General features: G+C 44.7%; 1 protein-coding gene across 1 annotated transcript in view; it reads right to left on the bottom strand.

Annotated features, from left to right (window-relative positions):
• The window catches only part of LOC124004896 (IQCJ-SCHIP1 readthrough transcript protein-like), a 396,927-nt gene extending 389,376 nt beyond the window's left edge, over nt 1-7,551 (bottom strand). The window contains exon 1 of the mRNA XM_046313718.1: nt 7,477-7,551. The gene's annotated coding sequence lies outside the window, so the exon portion shown is untranslated. The remainder of the gene's footprint in view (nt 1-7,476) is intronic.
• Nucleotides 7,552-18,639: the final 11,088 nt, after the last annotated feature.

The raw sequence follows: 18,639 nt of genomic DNA, 5'->3' as shown, positions 1-18,639 counted from the left end.
TAGTGGTAGCACCTGTTCATGTTAATTAGTTTGTCTTTATTAGACAGCCGGCCTGCCTGGTTATTGTGCGGTTTTATTTCATTGTAACCTTCGGCTCTGTTGTAAAGGTACGTTTTTGTGCCTGGTCGTGATTTTTTCCATTGTATTTTTTGATTTCCTGTGTTTGGGAACGTAACTTTTGTGAGCACCCTGTGGTGCGTTGGTGCTATTAAAAGACACACAGCATTGAACTCTGTCTCCTGCATTTGACTGCACACCCACGACACCCGGAGCATTACAGTTTAAATGCTACCTGTTTGATTATGCTACGGTTATCAATAGGCTGCACTGTAAATAAAACCTATATTTCACCATGTTTTTATTCTCTGGTTTGCTCTGTGTACTCAGACCCTCCAAACAAGACTGACAGATCCTATTTAACAATGCAAACTACCAACTCAACTCTTTTCAGTCAAACTTTTAGTTCCTCCTTGCGTTTACCATTACCCCAGTCAGGAGGATAAATGAGGATAAGTGTACTCAGATTCAGCCTGGTTATTTCGGGAGTGACATTTTTCACGTCTCTGAGGTGGTGTCTGTCTGGCTTGTGTTTGACAACATTGATAGCCTGTCAACTTCAGCCTGATATGAACATGAAGGGAGATAGAAAGAGGGAACTAGAGAGGGGGGGGAGTACGAGAGAGCGGGGGGGCGGTATCAAATGAGCAGAGTAAGATAACTTCAGAGGGACTGTTTATAGGAATCTTATGTTGTGCCGTATGTGGGCCAACCATTGATCTAGTTCTCTTTAAACACAGAGTTCAATACATTATGTAGAAGAGCTGAGATGGCTCTCTACATTACACTGCCTTGAATTAAACAGTGCGACAGTAAGAGAGGAGGGAAGGAAGAGCAGAGAGGAAACACAGCACACACCAGCGACTCCCCCGCCCTTTAATTGAGTTATTAAAATCATCATTTCACAGAGGCCCAGTTCTATCAGAGAGATCGATGGGAAACACACATCCGATAGTTTGAGTATGCGCACACACACACACACACACACACACACACACACACACACACACACACACACACACACACACACACACACACACACACACACACACACACACACACACACACACACACACACACACACACACACACACACACACACACACACACACACACACACACACACAGTGTGTGAGGAATGGTCTGGTGGATGCCCTTCAGACTCTTGTATCGTCCTCCGTCCCATACACACACACACAGTGTGTGAGGAATGGTCTGGTGGATGCCCTTCAGACTCTTGTATCGTCCTCCGTCCCATACACACACACACAGTGTGTGAGGAATGGTCTGGTGGATGCCCTTCAGACTCTGGTATCGTCCTCCGTCCCATACACATGCTCACACACACACACACATAAGTTCAAGTTCAGGTTTATTATAGAACACACTAGTGGACATCAGTTCAAGTTCAGGTTTATTATAGAACACACTAGTGGACATCAGTTCAAGTTCAGGTTTATTATAGAACACACTAGTGGACATCAGTTCAAGTTCAGGTTTATTATAGAACACAACTGCATAACAGGTATGAAATGTGTATTACATGGAGGAGAACAGGAGAAGAGAACACACATTGAAGAATGCTACACATGGATAGACACACACAGGATAACATAACATGACGCATGAACGCACCTGTCGGTCATTACCATTAACGAGTCCACAATGACACACACCTTCAGAGGAGACGCCAATGACACTGACCAAGACCGAAACGTTTGTCCCATTAACCCACCCCTAAATGAAATAAACATTAAAAAGAAACCCCTTTTTAAGTGCGGACCAGCTACACAATTTTGGAATGCACACGCATCTGATTGCTGTGTAGCGTATGCATCATGGCTATCTATCTACCAGTCTTGGCCGGGGGAAATGTCCAATCAGGGAAAAGAGCTGTATCAGTACAGATTGGGAAATTGGAAATCAATTTAAATGAGCTGCACTGGCAGGAGCGGATGTATGGAATGCAACACTTACATTCGCATGACTTGGGAAAAGGGTCTCTTAGAACGCAATCACTTCCACTAAGAGGGATATGTACATATAATGGACACAATCATATGATTACACGGCTTGAGTGGAGACTGGAACAATTAATGTGGATGAAAGTCAATTTGCTGCCTGAATGTAATGACCGTGAGATAAAACAACAGCAGTGGCTAGATTAGATGCCTCCCAGTCCCACTCTCTGTGTCCATAGGAACATCTCTGCATGGTGAGGAAGACGGATGGACGGACGGACAGACGGACAGAGGGGGATGGGTGGACAGATGAACAGACACAGACAGATGACAGACAGGATGATGTGTGTAATAGCCCACACTGGTTCCCAGGATCCTCTGACAGAGCAGCTCCTTATCGCTCGTCTATTGAACACACATCAATAGACAAGCCAAGGAGGCAGGTGGAAACTGATCAAGGAAGCAGCGATAAGGAGCCACCTTGGAGGCGACAACACGCATGCAGATATGGAATTCATTTAATATTTATAATTAAGCAGTCCATTAAGGGTGAGACAACCCCATTTTCACGTGTTGGAGAAAGCCCTGGTATTATGGATGCGATTCAGAGATATCTTCTCCCCCGAAACTCATATTTACAGTACACACACACACCCACACATCTTCAGGGACTAGACATAACAACTCCTCTCTGAGGAGTAAGGAAAGAAAAGTGGATAAGACCACAATCCTGTTCGGCCCCTTAAAACGTACATTTTGATCAATAAATACACACACACACACACACACACACACACACACACACACACACACACACACACACACACACACACACACACACACACACACACACACACACACACACACACACATACACACACACACATATAAATGTACACACACATAAATGCAGACAGACAACACACACATAGCCACACACAAACACTGACAAAGTCACACACATATCTAGGCTGGATGCATGAGAATGGGGTGTTAGGGGAGGACGGAGATGGGAGAGCTGATGAGGAGTGATTGGGAGGGAAGGATCAGAAAAAGGGGAGTGAGAACCTGGGAGAAAGGGAAGAGGGAATGGAGAGGAAGAGGGATGGCTGGGGTGATGGAAAATGCGAGAGTGAGAAAATGATCATATGGTCTATCAAAATGCAAAATGGAGCGGTTGGGACTATTCCCCTGGTGCCATTAGCCAGTGGAGAGCTGCTTTGGTAAACATATGGTGAGAGAGAGAGGAAGGGCAAACCTGCATGGTTTCACACAGTGGAGAGCCTGGCTCTCACAGTGATCAAAGACTGAGCTCAGTCATTTAGTCCAAACCAGTCTTCCACAATATGCTAATGAAATGGAACGTGAGTGAGCACTGCATTGCCAGAAGTGCAGGGGAAAGACTGGCGGAAGGTGTGTGTGTGTGTGTGTGTGTGTGTGTGTGTGTGTGTGTGTGTGTGTGTGTGTGTGTGTGTGTGTGTGTGTGTGTGTGTGTGTGTGTGTGTGTGTGTGTGTGTGTGTGTGTGTGTGTGTGTGTGTGTGTGTGTGTGTGTGTGTGTGTGTGTGTGTGTGTGTGTGTGTGTGTGTGTGTGTGTGTGCGCGCGCGTACGGAATGGAAAGTGAGTGAGCCGCTGCATTGCCAGAAGGGCTGGGAAAAGACTGGTGGAAGGTGTGTGTGTGCGTGTGATGACTGAATGCTCCACTGAGCTCAGCTTTATCAGTCTGAGAGTCTGAGAACACACTTCAGTCATCTGCCTGCCATTCGAGAAACGTTGTTACACATGTTATTAAGAGAATAACCCGCTCAGTCAGTGTAGCGGAGCGAACAAACACACGCAACACATTCCCAAGTCAGATGACAAGGTGCAGCAGGCAGGCGGACGGCAAGGGGAGGGGAGATGTATGTGTTTGCGGGCCGCTGACGGGTTATTAAGACTCAAACCTGAAGCATTTCAGCTGGTGCAGACGACAGTCAGCAGAGTGGAGTCCCACAGGGAAATGGAGACGTTACTCAACAGAGTGGAGTCCTATAGGGAAATGGAGACGTTACTCAACAGAGTGGAGTCCCACAGGGAAATGGAGACGTTACTCAACAGAGTGGAGTCCTATAGGGAAATGGAGACGTTACTCAACAGAGTGGAGTCCCACAGGGAAATGGAGACGTTACTCAGCAGAGTGGAGTCCCACAGGGAAATGGAGACGTTACTCAACAGAGTGGAGTCCTATAGGGAAATGGAGACGTTACTCAACAGAGTGGAGTCCGACAGGGAAATGGAGACGTTACTCAGCAGAGTGGAGTCCTATAGGGAAATGGAGACGTTACTCAACAGAGTGGAGTCCGACAGGGAAATGGAGACGTTACTCAACAGAGTGGTCCTACAGGGAAATGGAGACGTTACTCAACAGAGTGGAGTCCTATAGGAAAATGGAGACGTTACTCAGCAGAGTGGAGTCCTACAGGGAAATGGAGACGTTACTCAGCAGAGTGGAGTCCTACTGGGAAATGGAGATGTTACTCAGCAGACTGGAGTCCTACGGGGAAATGGAGATGTTACTCAGCAGAGTGGAGTCCTAAGGGGAAACGGAGATGTTACTCAACAGAGTGGAGTCCTACAGGGAAATGGAGACGTTACTCAGCAGAATGGAGTCCCAGAGTGGAGTCCTACTGGGAAATGGAGATGTTACTCACAGACTGCGGAGATGTTACTCAACAGAGTGGAGTCCTACAGGGAAATGGAGCCGTTACTCAGCAGAATGGAGTCCCACGCGGTAACACAGACTGCACTCAGCAGCGTGGAGTCCCACGCGGTAACACAGACTGCACTCAGCAGTGTGGAGTCCCATACGGTAACACTGACTGCACTCAGCAGCGTGGAGTCCCACGCGGTAACACAGACTGCACTCAGCAGTGTGGAGTCCCACGGGGAAACGGAGACTGCACTCAGCAGTGTGGAGTCCCATGCGGTAACACAGACTGCACTCAGCAGCGTGGAGTCCCACGCGGTAACACAGACTGCAGTCAGCAGCGTGGAGTCCCACGCAGTAACACAGACTGCACTCAGCAGCGTGGAGTCCCACGCAGTAACACAGACTGCACTCAGCAGCGTGGAGTCCCACGCGGTAACACAGACTGCACTCAGCAGCGTGGAGTCCCATGCGGTAACACAGACTGCACTCAGCAGCGTGGAGTCCCATGCCGTAACACAGACTGCACTCAGCAGCTTGTAGTCCCATGCGGTAACACAGACTGCACTCAGCAGCGTGGAGTCCCACGCGGTAACACAGACTGCAGTCAGCAGCGTGGAGTCCCATGCGGTAACACAGACTGCACTCAGCAGCGTGGAGTCCCACGCGGTAACACAGACTGCACTCAGCAGCGTGGAGTCCCACGCGGTAACACAGACTGCACTCAGCAGCGTGGAGTCCCACGCGGTAACACAGACTGTACTCAGCAGCGTGGAGTCCCATGCGGTAACACAGACTGCACTCAGCAGCGTGGAGTCCCATGCGGTAACACAGACTGCACTCAGCAGCGTGGAGTCCCACGCGGTAACACAGACTGCAGTCAGCAGCGTGGAGTCCCACGCGGTAACACAGACTGCACTCAGCAGCGTGGAGTCCCACGCGGTAACACAGACTGCAGTCAGCAGCGTGGAGTCCCACGCGGTAACACAGACTGCACTCAGCAGCGTGGAGTCCCACGCGGTAACACAGACTGCAGTCAGCAGAGTGGAGTCCCATGCGTTAACACAGACTGCAGTCAGCAGAGTGGACTAGGCAGGATTTCATTAATCCTTGTGAACTCACTAACTACATGTTCAATGGGATTTAGTGGACCAGTGCTCTACCTACACCCTTCAAACGATTCTTCCAGGTTAATTCTGAAATCCATCTATACAACACAGGACACTGCGATAACCTTCACCCACCCCACTGCCACACCTCACATAATTCTCTGTCAGATACAGAGGTACCACAGTCTGGAATTGTTATCTTATCATTTACATTAGTGAATAGTATTCTAAGCATGTCCTACTTGTCTTGGCTGTATAAACATCCTCTGGTCGCTATAGGGGCTAGAGGTTACTGATTTCTTCACATTTTACAAAATACAACTGTCAAATCAAATAGTTTGAGTCTAGCCGGCTGCTGATTGGAATGGTTAGGAATTATTTTTGAGTGGATTAATGCTCTGGGTAACTAACACCAGTCTGTAGTTGCTAAGACCGTACAATGTTAGGAGATCCTATAGCCCACTATCCTATCCTTCAGGAGTGTAAGAAGGCTACAAAAAAACATCATTGATCTAGAATGAGCGTGGTGAACAACCAAGTAGCCTATATATCTGAAAACTAACAAAGTGAACAGGGACGAAAAGCACAGCATGTGATCACCACACTGACAGCGTGAGTATAACATAGCACAGCGTTAGAAGATACGGGATTGGGCTGTGCTTTCAGGCGTTCGTTCTCAATAATCCCCCAAACCTAATAAAGCGCTGCACTATATCATTGGCATTACATATTCAAGAGCTGCGCGCGGCCAGGTGGATTTGTTGTAGGCTGACACATGCACACGGACACACACACACGCACACACGCACGACACACACATGCACGGGCACACGAACGGACACACACGCACTGACACACAGACAAATGGATCAAGCATTGAAAGTTGTTTCTTCCGCTGTGTATCAGTCAGACTGTCAACTTTGGTGTGAGTCTTGTGACTATTTGCCTTTTCTCGACTGGAACATGTTGTTTGGAGTGTGGAGGTTGGTGGACAGGATTTTAATGAGACCTTTTTACAGCTGCGGCTGGCAGACGGAGAAAAGTGCCAGCACACGACTCGAAATCAACGATGAATGACACACGGAATTGATTCAGTCTACTGTACTATTTGAATTGGCTGGTAGACGGTTCACTAAATGACAGTTGGAAGACAATGAAAGTGTATGAGTGCGAGAGATAGAGTGAGAGAGACTACAGACACGCGACTTCGCTGTCCATGGTGCTGAAAGAACAGCTCCCATGCTTAATTGAGCGGGTTGGGTTTTTGTAACTTGGTGCAACTGAGTGCTAGATTGGAAGACTTTCAGCTTCACTGTAGGCTACCTTTTGCACAGTAGACAGCTGTTGAAGGAGACTAAAATGATGTTCTAGTAGTGGAAGGCTTTTCTGTGTGCCCAGAGACCACTCTTATCACATTATCAATCCCAGCAATGTGCTCAAACCACCTGAAATCAGCCAACCAAAGTCCATACACACAAAACCACCCAGAACAATAATTAACAAAAATGCATTTAAAAATCATAGAACTACCATAGGTAGGTTACAGAATAATCGTAAACATGGCGTAAGTCATTAACGCATAGGCTACAATGTCATCTTTAAACGAACGACGTAAATGCATTTGAAACAGCAACGTGACTGCTGGATACTGATGGGTAGCCTACCTGGTTGATGCACAGGGCAAAACGCTTCCTTTCCCGCGCGCCAGCTAGACTCCCGCCACGCAGCCCCGTGCCTTCCCCTTGATACATGTTCCTGGAATGACACAAGCAAAAGTTATGCCAATTAGCCTAATGTCCAAATTTTCACTGTAAATTTCTCCGAGTGAGAAGCAGCTGACTATAGTAAGTCTCTCCGTATAGGTGCTGGCAAAAACCTATAGAGCTTGTTCTGCTCGCTAGAGCCTGATGTAGGATTCCATTACTCAAACTAAATTGAAACAGAATACGTCACTTATCAAACATGCATGACGCATCAACAGCCTATATTATGATTGACTAACCGATAATTGCCGGTCCTCAACATAGCTGGCTGTGCCACTGTCAGATAGAGAGACAGCAGCGGAGAGTGCAGAGAGTAGAGTAGCCCCACCGTCAGATAGAGAGACAGCAGCGGAGAGTGCAGAGAGTAGAGTAGCCCCACCGTCAGATAGAGAGACAGCAGCGGAGAGTGCAGAGAGTAGAGTAGCCCCACCGTCAGATAGAGAGACAGCAGCGGAGAGTGCAGAGAGTAGAGTAGCCCCACCGTCAGATAGAGAGACAGCAGCGGAGAGTGCAGAGAGTAGAGTAGCCCCACCGTCAGATAGAGAGACAGCAGCGGAGAGTGCAGAGAGTAGAGTAGCCCCACCGTCAGATAGAGAGACAGCAGCGGAGAGTGCAGAGAGTAGAGTAGCCCCACCGTCAGATAGAGAGACAGCAGCGGAGAGTGCAGAGAGTAGAGTAGCCCCACCGTCAGATAGAGAGACAGCAGCGGAGAGTGCAGAGAGTAGAGTAGCCCCACCGTCAGATAGAGAGACAGCAGCGGAGAGTGCAGAGAGTAGAGTAGCCCCACCGTCAGATAGAGAGACAGCAGCGGAGAGTGCAGAGAGTAGAGTAGCCCCACCGTCAGATAGAGAGACAGCAGCGGAGAGTGCAGAGAGTAGAGTAGCCCCACCGTCAGATAGAGAGACAGCAGAGAGACAGCAGCGGAGAGTGCAGAGAGTAGAGTAGCCCCACCGTCAGATAGAGAGACAGCAGCGGAGAGTGCAGAGAGTAGAGTAGCCCCACCGTCAGATAGAGAGACAGCAGCGGAGAGTGCAGAGAGTAGAGTAGCCCCACTGTCAGAAAGTGCCGACTTGGGAATTGTTCTCTCATCCAATAAGATGTTTGGGTCGTGTATGATAGGTTATATACTGCATGTGTGCAAAGGGGGAGTGATTTAGTCCTGTAATCAACATAAATCACCAGTTTGTTAGCTCTCTCTGCAAAGCATGGCGGGAAAATATATATTATCTCACTTACGGCTAACCGGGAAGGAATTTACAATCCTCATGTGCCGCCAGTGGACCTTCAGTCGCGAGTCATGGAGTCAGACATGGGAGATGAATATGCTGGGCACATAGATTGAATACCATGTATTTATTTGACAATAGAATACTGATGAAGCTTTAGGCTTGTCTGAGGTGTCCTTGTTTGTGGCCATTATTGTTTTTCTCCTGAAAAGTCCTCATGAAAATCAAAGCACATTGATGATTACATTTTGTCAATGTAATGACAGCAAAACGCTGCAGTATATTGTGTAATGTATGACAGTGCCCAACCCTATAAATATGCGGCACAGATGGAACAAGGAGACAGATGTTTCACCGGATGTATACATCTGAAGCATCCGGTTGGAATCTCCGGCAGTGAGAGAGTATGGCGCGGGAGGGAACTGGAAAACCTTCTGCTGATTTTCTCAATGAAGATAAGCCCGAACTGAATAGTTTTCTGTTCCCCAAAAATATATTACGAAACAGATTGCACTAAGTTTTGTAGATGTGGCCCTTTGCCAAAGTTTTAAAATTGCGTTGTTTACAAGGGCAGCAAGGGCGAATTGAGTTCTTACACACACACACACACACTTCACAGAAATATTCAAATTACATGCCAGAACGCCAATAGGATCTCGCTAGCTTGTGCTTGGCGCTGCCCACCTCCTTGCTTGTTCAACCCACTATAATGAATTATGAACTATCTTGCGTTAGTTATAAATATATTTGTAGGCGGCTTGAGATGGTCTGAGTAGACTGACTTTCTGCGGGTCTCCAACAGTAAGTAGCCAGATATGTTAGTATCAGTGGCATTAACATGGAAACAATGTAATTCCTCATCAGTTTAGCTTCTTGGCTTAGCCTTTTAAATGTAGCTTAGTGTGATTTTATTGATCAAGGCAGGTCAGTTATGTTAGGTTTGACCTAACTTAAACCAGGTAAGCAAAGTGGACAAAAGCAGGTAAGGTCCATCTGTTACAGAGCAGCCAGTAGCTGGAGTCAAGGAGTTGTGTGTGTCTGCCGTCACAACCATGGCATCTTCAGGGACTAGACACAACAGCTCCTCTCTGATGAGTAAGGTAAGAAAAGTGGGTATGACCACCACCATCAGCCTCTAAAAATGTGCACCATCCTACTCAGTGAATTTCATCAAAACAAAAACAATGAAATGTTAAAAAAGTTATCCTTTTTAGATCACCGAATAACTGATTAAAACACCCTATTTTGTAACGAAGGTAGCCTCAACAGCACTCTCTAGCACCATGTGTAGCCGGAGGACAACTATTTTCTGTTCTCCTCTAGGTACATTGACTTCAATACAAAACCTAGGAGGCTCAAGGTTCTCACCCCCTTCCATAGACTTACACAGTAATTTTCAAATCAAATCAAATTGTATTTGTCACATTCACTAAATACAACAGGTGTAGATCTTACCGTGAAATGCTTACTTACAAGCCCTTAACCAACAAGCCCTTATCTCACTTATCTCATCCCCAAAGCCAACACCTCATTTGGCCACCTTTCCTTACATTTGTCTGCTGCCAGTGACTGGAACGAATTGCAAAAATCGCTGAAGTTGGAGACTTTTATTTCCCTATTTCTGCTAAATTGTAATTATTTGCTCATATGGCCTATTTATTGCCTACCTCCTCATGCCTTTTGCACACACTGTATATATACTTTATTTTTTCTACTGTGTCATTGTGTTATTGACTTGTTTATTGTGTTATTGGCTTGTTTATTGTTTACTCCATGTGTAACTCTGTGTTGTTGTCTGTGTCACACTGCTTTGCTTTATCTTGGCCAGGTCACAGTTGCAAATGAGAACTTGTTCTCAAATAGCCTACCTGGTTAAAGAAAGGTGAAATAAATAAAATAACAAATTATTCAGTTAAATAAATAGAGTTAAGAAAGCATTTACTGAGTAAACTAAAGTAAAAAATAAAAGTAAAACAATAAAATAACAATAACGAGGCTATATAAAGGGGTACGGGTACTGGTACTGAGTCAATGTGCGGGGGTACAGGTTAGTCGAGGTCATTTGTACATGTAGGTAGGGGTGAAGTGACTATGCAATGTAAATAGTCCAGGTGTCCATTTGATTAAATGTTCAGCAGTCTTTTTGGCTTGGGGGTAGAAGCTGTTCCAGGCTCCACTACAGCTCATCGACGTGAATGGGGGCGTGTTCCGCCCTCCTGTTCCTGTAGTCCATGATCCTGTAGTCCACGATACGACCACATTACCATAACGCTGTTTATATAATAGCCTCGGATATGAGGTTTACATCTAATTTTTGTATAAGATGAATGAGTGAGGATGATACTGTTTGTAAACTTGTGTAATGTGATTTTGGACTGTTTAATGAAGGAAACTCCAATTCCCTTTTGAGTTGAACTAAATCAGAGGACCGCCCATGAGCCCAGTTAGGGTCAGACATCCTGGAACAGGCCCTTTTCTGCAACTCCCAAATAAAAAACCCACTTTGAGAATTTCTCAACAGACCATGTTTCCCTCAATTACGAGAGGACAAAGGTTGCAGACCAGCTTACCTCGATAACGAGAGGGCCAAGGTTTGAGTAGATGGCTGAATCTTTTAACCATACCACATGGTTAAACTCTTAGACTATCGATACCGACAGAATAAGAACAAGTCTTTGATATTAATTACTAGTCTGCAGCTAGGAATTCGGTATCATTGAACGGTATCAAGACCGACAACCGCCGAAACATCTATCCATAACGACATGAATGAATGTCACTCTGAACTATCCATTCTAACCACGACAGAGAGGGCGGACAAACTCTCCAACAGAAACAAACTTTTCAACAGAGACCCTGATGACACACTGAGCGTACATATATATACTGATTGCAATTGTTCCTGAATGAGTGAGCGTTCATGTGCAAAGGATTAGCATTTCAAATGTTGTAATTATCAACTGTGTGTTGTCTTATCTCAGTTGACCCCCACTTCCCTTTTGTACACCAAGCTGCCATGCCAGTTTAGCCCACAGGGCACATCCCCCTATCATTTCTTGTAACCATATTTACTTTGTTTGTTTGTGTGTGCACTTCTGTGATTGTTTAGTTAGTAATACATTCATGATTTAAGACAATTGATGTCTGGATGACTCATAGTGAAGACTGGGTTCGTGCAGATAACCAACCATTTACAACATTTGGAATGAGACTAACGTGAGATAAAATAAAGAATAAGTCATTAATTCAGAAGACTATTGATCAGATATGAAAATATCTGAAAAGTTATATTAGGAAAATTATAACTTTGTAATCTGAATATTTTCCTTGGTGACCCGACTTCCTAGTTAATTACAGTTATATTATTATTATATTATTATTATTATATATTATGACAACAGAGAGTGGCAGTGGTGTGGAGAGGGGTGACGGCAATGTGAATAGTCTGGGTAGCCATTTGTCCAGATGTACATGAGTCTTATGGATTGGGGGTAGAAGCTATTTAGAAGCCTCTTGTACCTAGACTTGGCGTTCCGGTACCACTTTCCGTATGGTAGCAGAGAGAACAGTCTATGACTGGGTGGATGGAGTCTTTGATAATTTTTTGGGCCTTCCTCTGACATCGCCTGTTATAGAGGTCCTGGATGCTTGGCTCCAGTGATGTACTGGGCCGTTCACCCTACCCTCGGTAGTGCCTTGTGGTCGGAGGCCGAGCAGTTGCCATGCCAGGCAGTGATGCAGTCAGGATGCTCTCGATGGTGCAGCTGTAGGATCTAAGGACCAATGCCAAATCTATTTAGTCTCCTGAGGGGGAATAGGTTTTGTCGTGCACGCTTCATGACTGTCATGGTGTGCTTGGACCATGTTAGTCTGTTGGCGATGTGGACACCAAGGAACTTGAAGCTCTCAACCTGCTCCACTGCAGCCCCGTTGATGAGAATGGGGGCGTGCTCGGTCCTCTTTTTCATGTAGTCCACAATCATCTCCTTTTTCTTGATCACGTGGAGGGAGAGGTTGTTGTCTTGGCACCACACGGCCAGGTCTCTGACCTCCTCCCTATAGGCTGTCTCGTTGATATCGGTGATCAGGCCTACCACTGTTGTGTCATCTGCAAATTTAATAATGGTGTTAGAGTCGTGTCTGGCTGTGCAGTCATGAGTGAACAGAGAGTACAGGAGGGGGCTGAGCACGCACCCCTGAGGGGCCCCTGTGTTGAGGATCAGCGTGGCGGATGTGTTGTCCAGGAACCAGTTACATCCAAAGTGTAATTAATAACTTCACCGTAATCAAATGCATATTCCATTTTTATTTTTTCCACATCTACAGTACCAATAACAGCCCTACTTTGAGAGGCATTGGAAAACCTCCCTGATCTTTGTGGTTGAATCTGTGTTAAAATTCACTGCTCAACTGAGGGACCTTACAGATAATTGTATGTGTGGAGTGCAGAGATCAGATAGTCATTCAAAAATCATGTTATACACTACTATTGCACACAGAGTCCATGCAACTTATGACTTGTTAAGCACATTTTTACTCCTGAACTCATTTATGCTTAGCGTAACAAAGGGGTTATTATACTTGACTCAAGACATTTCAGCTTTTTATTTTGAATTCATTTGTAAATATTTCTAAAAACATAATTCCACTTTGACATGATGGGGTATTGTGTGTAGGCCAGTGACACCACATCTCTATGTAATCCATTTTATGTTCAGGTTGTAACAGAGCAAAATGTGGAAAAAGTCAAGGGATGTGAATGCTTCCTGAAGGCTCTGTAAATTCATTTGATCAGGTTTTTGCTTTGGCGGACCTTATTATATTGGTAAAAAAACAAATGAATGCAACTGTTAATGTCAAATTATTTTGTGTTCTACTTGTATCCCTGGTTGTCCTGAAAATACCATTTAAAAACACTTAATTACAAGGTCTGGACATGCAGATAAATTAAAGTCAGAAAAACGAAAAGCATATTTTTTGGGGGGGGTCTCAGAACTGATAGGGTTAATAGAAAATAAGTATGTATGTGTGACATTTGTCTACAAAGCTACATCTACACTGTCACTGGAAGTACAATAAAATAGTCCTGATCTACACATACGCCCTCTGGTAACCCACGGACTCTGCTGTGCAAGGTTTATGTAGCCCTGGTAATAATCGATTCCTGGAGCGCGTCCTTTATTTGCCCATTCGTCTAGGAGACGTTGATGCCTTAGTAATGGCACACAGGTTGAGGCTTGGGTCCTTACACAAGGCGTAAACAAACAGGGATTCAAGCATTCAGTCATCTCTGGTCACAGCAGTCTTTACACACTGTGTGTCATGAGAGGTCATGTAGGATTTCACTGAAGGCAAGCTTTGGAAAACCCAAACATATACTTGTAAATCTTTTCTAAAACATAGCTTTGGACACACAGAAGTGCACCGGTTCCTCGGGGGTGTCGTACCTGATCGCTGCGCTCCAGTTCAGGACCGAAAAGCTGTCCATTTTAACGTCTGGCTCGGTTTGGGTCCTGGTGACGATAGAGACATCACCAACCCTTGTGTTTGCCCACACCGGGTTTATCAACAACATGACTGTGTGCTATGGCATGACCGACCCTGGCCAGTTCTATACTTACTTTCCTTACGACATGTTTCTGGACATTGTTGGATTCCTGGAACCTTTTATGATTATTATAATCTGTTACTGCTCAATATGAGAGTGCTCTACCGGGCTGGAAGGGACAATTCACCGGGAGAGAGGGACAGAGATTCGAAACAAGTCCCTACGCAACATTCTGCCGGTGTGCTTGATGTTCGTGCTGTGTTTGGTGAAACATCACATTGCACGGACAGTGTACCTGTTCATACGAATCTATAGGTCCAGTGACTGTACAGTCCTCAACTTGGTGATGATCGGCTATAAGATATGAAAACCCCTTGTCAGCTTCAACAGCTGCCCAAACCCACTGCTGTCCTGGGTTGGACAGGCACCGGAAGCAGCTCTGGGTCCAGTTATTTAGGAGTAAGATGGTCCATCCGGTGGTGTGCAGGGTATAACCAGATATACAGTGGCGAGAAAAAGTATGTGAACCCTTTGGAATTACCTGGATTTCTGCATAAATTGGTCATAACATTTGATCTGATCTTTATCTAAGTCACAGCAATAGACAAACACAGTCTGCTTAATCTAATAACACACAAATAATTATATGTTTCATGTCTTTATTGAACACACCGTGTAAACATTCACAGTGCAGGGTGGGAAAAGTATGTGAACCCTTGGATTTAATAACTGGTTGAGCCTCCTTTGGCAGCAATAACCTCAACCAAATGTTTTCTGTAGATCAGACCTGCACAATGGTTAGGAGGAATTTTGGACCATTCCTCTTTACAAAACTGTTTCAGTTCAGCAATATTCTTGGGATGTCTGGTGTGAACGAATCTCGAGGTCATGCCACAGCATCTCAACTGGGTTGAGGTCAGGCCTCTGACTGGGCCACTCCAGAAGGAGTATTTTTTTCTGTTGAAGCCATTCTGTTGTTGATTTACAACTGTGTTATGGGTCGTTGTCCTGTTGCATCACCAAATTTCTGGTGAGCTTTATTTGGCAGACAGATAGCCTTACATTCTCCTGAAAAATGTCTTGATAAACTTGGGAATTCATTTTTTCTGTCGGTGATAGCAAGGTGTCCATGCCCCAAACCATGATGCTCCCTCCACCAGACTTTACAGTTGGGATGAGGTTTTGATGTTGGAGTGCAGTGTCCTTTTTCTCCACACATAGTGTTGTGTTCTTCCAAGAAACACAACTGTAGTTTCATGAGAATATTTTGCCAGTAGCGCTGTGGAATATCCATGTGCTCTTTTGCGAACTTCAGACGTGCAGCAATGGTTTTTTTGGACAGCAGTGGCTTCTTCCGTGCTGTCCTCCCATATACACCATTCTTTTTTGTGTGTTTTAGGTATCGTAGACTCGTCAACAGAGATGTTAACATGTTCCAGAGATTTCTGTACGTATTTAGCTGACACTCTTGGATTCTTCTTAACCTCATTGAACATTCTGCGCTGTGCTCTTGCAGTCATCTTTGTAGGACAGACACTCTTAGGGAGAGTAGACAATTTATAGACCATTTGTCTTAATGTGGACTGATAAACATCAAGGCTTTTAGAGATACTTTTGTAACCCTTTCCATATTTATGCAAGTCAACCATTCTTAATCTGGGGTCTTCTGAGATCTCCTTTGTTCACGGTATGGTTCACATCAGGCAATGTTCCATGTGAATAGCAAACTCACATTTTTATATTGCAGGGCAGCTCTAACCAACATCTCCAATCTCGTCTCATTGATTGGACTCCAGGTTAGCTGACTCCTAACTATCTTTTGGAGAAGTCATTTAGCCTTGGGGTTCACATAATTTTTCCAACCTACACTGTGAATGTTTAGATGATGTATTCAATATAGACAATACAAATACAATAATTTGTGTGTTATTAGTTTAAGTATTTGTGTGAGTTACAGTAGATGAAGTTCAGATAATTGTTTTTGTCAATTTATGCAGAAATCCAGGTAATTTCAAAGGGTTCACATACTTTTCCTTGCAACTGTAGTACCAACCTTCTCTGGTACTGCCAGATATCAATGACTGATTTTCTCATTTTTCTTCTCTGCAAGTCAGAAAAACAGCTAATTATTTTCTGTTAATAGGTAAATGGGCCATTTTGTTCTATGCCTTTTGGCATAGAATTGCCCATTTGTTCAGGCAGGCCTGCTTCATAGAGATGGGTCCATCTTAGCCTCTACTGGACTCTACTCAGCTGCTTAGTCAAAGTGACGAGAGGTTAAAAAAAACATATTATCTGATGTGTTCTCAAGGGCTTTTGTAGCCTATTCTGGAAATGAATAATATACAGGACAACTTTTTCTCGATAGTTCTTTGTAACCAGGATTTTCCATTTCACAAACAACAAAGTACAGAACTCATAACAATACCAAATCTAACACCTTCAAAATATTCAGTCACGAAGGTAATATTCTCACCTGTAGGCATGTTCAACAAAAGGTAGTCCATTCAAATTCACAGAGGTACTCTAACATTGACTTACATATCATATCGCAGATAAATAGTGCCCTCTGGTGTTGACACAGTTGAAAAACATATCCACATTGCTGAGGCACATGCAGACAACAATAAAAACACTCAGAGACTTCACACTTACAGGGCATGGAAAACACATATTATTACACCAAATAGTACTTTAAAGATACAAATATAGTTACTATGTATATATTAGCTCTTTTACACTACCAAATGTAATTCAGTGATTAGCTTAGAAACTGTAATAAACAAGCAAAAGGCATGAGTGTGGCTTCATAGCAATGTATACAAGGTACAGCAATAGCTTATCAGTAACTGCATCAATAAAGGACCTGAAAGAGCATTTAGACATGGACACAGACTCATAGCCACAGGAAGTAGGGGTGCAGCAGCACCCCCTAATTAAAAATAAATAAATCATTATATATATATATTCAATATTTTGTTACTTTACAGCCTTATTCTAAAATGGATGAAAGGAAGAAAAAAAAGCCTTAGCGATCTACACATAATACCCCATAATGACAAAGTAACACGTTTTGAAAATGTTGCTAATTTATTAAAAATAAAAAACTGAAATACCTTCTTTACATTAAGACCCTTTGTTATGTGACTTGAAATTGAGCTCAGGTGCATCCTCTTTTCATTGATCATCCTTGAGATGTCTCTACAACTTGATTGGACTCCACCTGTGGTAAATTCAATTGATTGGATATGATTTGGAAAGGCACACACATGTCTATATAAGGTTTCACAGTTGTCAAAGCAAAAACCAAGCCATGAGGTCGAACAAAGTGTCCGGTGAGCCCTGAGACAGGATTGTGTCAAGGCACAGATCTGTGTAATGGTACCAAAAGATTTCTCCAGTATTGAAGATCCCCAAGAACACAGTGGCCTCCATCATTCTTAAATGGAAGAAGTTTGGAGGCACCAAGACTCTTCCTAGAGCTGGCTGCCCGGCCAAACTGAGCAATCGGTGGAGAAGGGTCTTGGTCAGGGAGGTGACCAAGAACCCGATGGTCACTCTGACAGAGCTCCAGAGTTCCTCTGTGGAGATAGGAGAACCTTCCAGAAGAACAACCATCTCTGCAGCACTCCACCAATCAGGATTTTATGGTAGAGTGACCAGACGGAAGCCACTCCTCAGTAAAAGGCACATGACAGCCCGCTTGGAGTTCGCCAAAAGGCACCTAAAGGATCTCAGACCATGAGAAACAAGATTCTCTGGTCTGATGAAACCAAAATTGAAACCATGATTGGCCTGAATTCCAAGCGTCATGTCTGGAGGAACCCCGGCACCATCCCTACGGTGAAGCATGGTGGTGGCAGCATCATGCTTTGGCGATGTTTTTCAGCAGCAGGGACTGGGAGACTAGTAAAGATTGAGGCAAAGATTAATGGAGAAAAGTACAGAGAGAACCTTGATGAAAACCTGCTCCAGAGCACTCAGGACCTCTGACTGGGGCGAAGGTTCACCTTCCAACAGGACAATGATCCTAAGCACACAGCCAAGACAATTCAGGAGTGGCTTCGGGACAAGTCTCTGAATGTCCTTGAGTGGTCCAGTCAGAGCCAGCACTTGAACCTGATCTCTGGAGAGACCTGAAAATAGCTGTGCAGCAACGCTCCCCATCCAACCTGACAATGCTTTAGAGATCTGCAGAGAATAATGGAAGAAACTCCCCAAATACCGGCGTGCCAAGCTTGTGGCGTCATATCCAAGAAGACTTGAGGTTGTAATCATTTCCAAAGGTGC

The sequence above is a fragment of the Oncorhynchus gorbuscha genome, linkage group LG19, assembly GCF_021184085.1.
Source record: "Oncorhynchus gorbuscha isolate QuinsamMale2020 ecotype Even-year linkage group LG19, OgorEven_v1.0, whole genome shotgun sequence".
NCBI classification, from domain to species: Eukaryota; Metazoa; Chordata; class Actinopteri; order Salmoniformes; family Salmonidae; genus Oncorhynchus; species Oncorhynchus gorbuscha.
The sequence above is the reverse complement of the archived record's forward strand: the minus strand, read 5'-3'. Positions and strand labels throughout refer to the sequence as shown.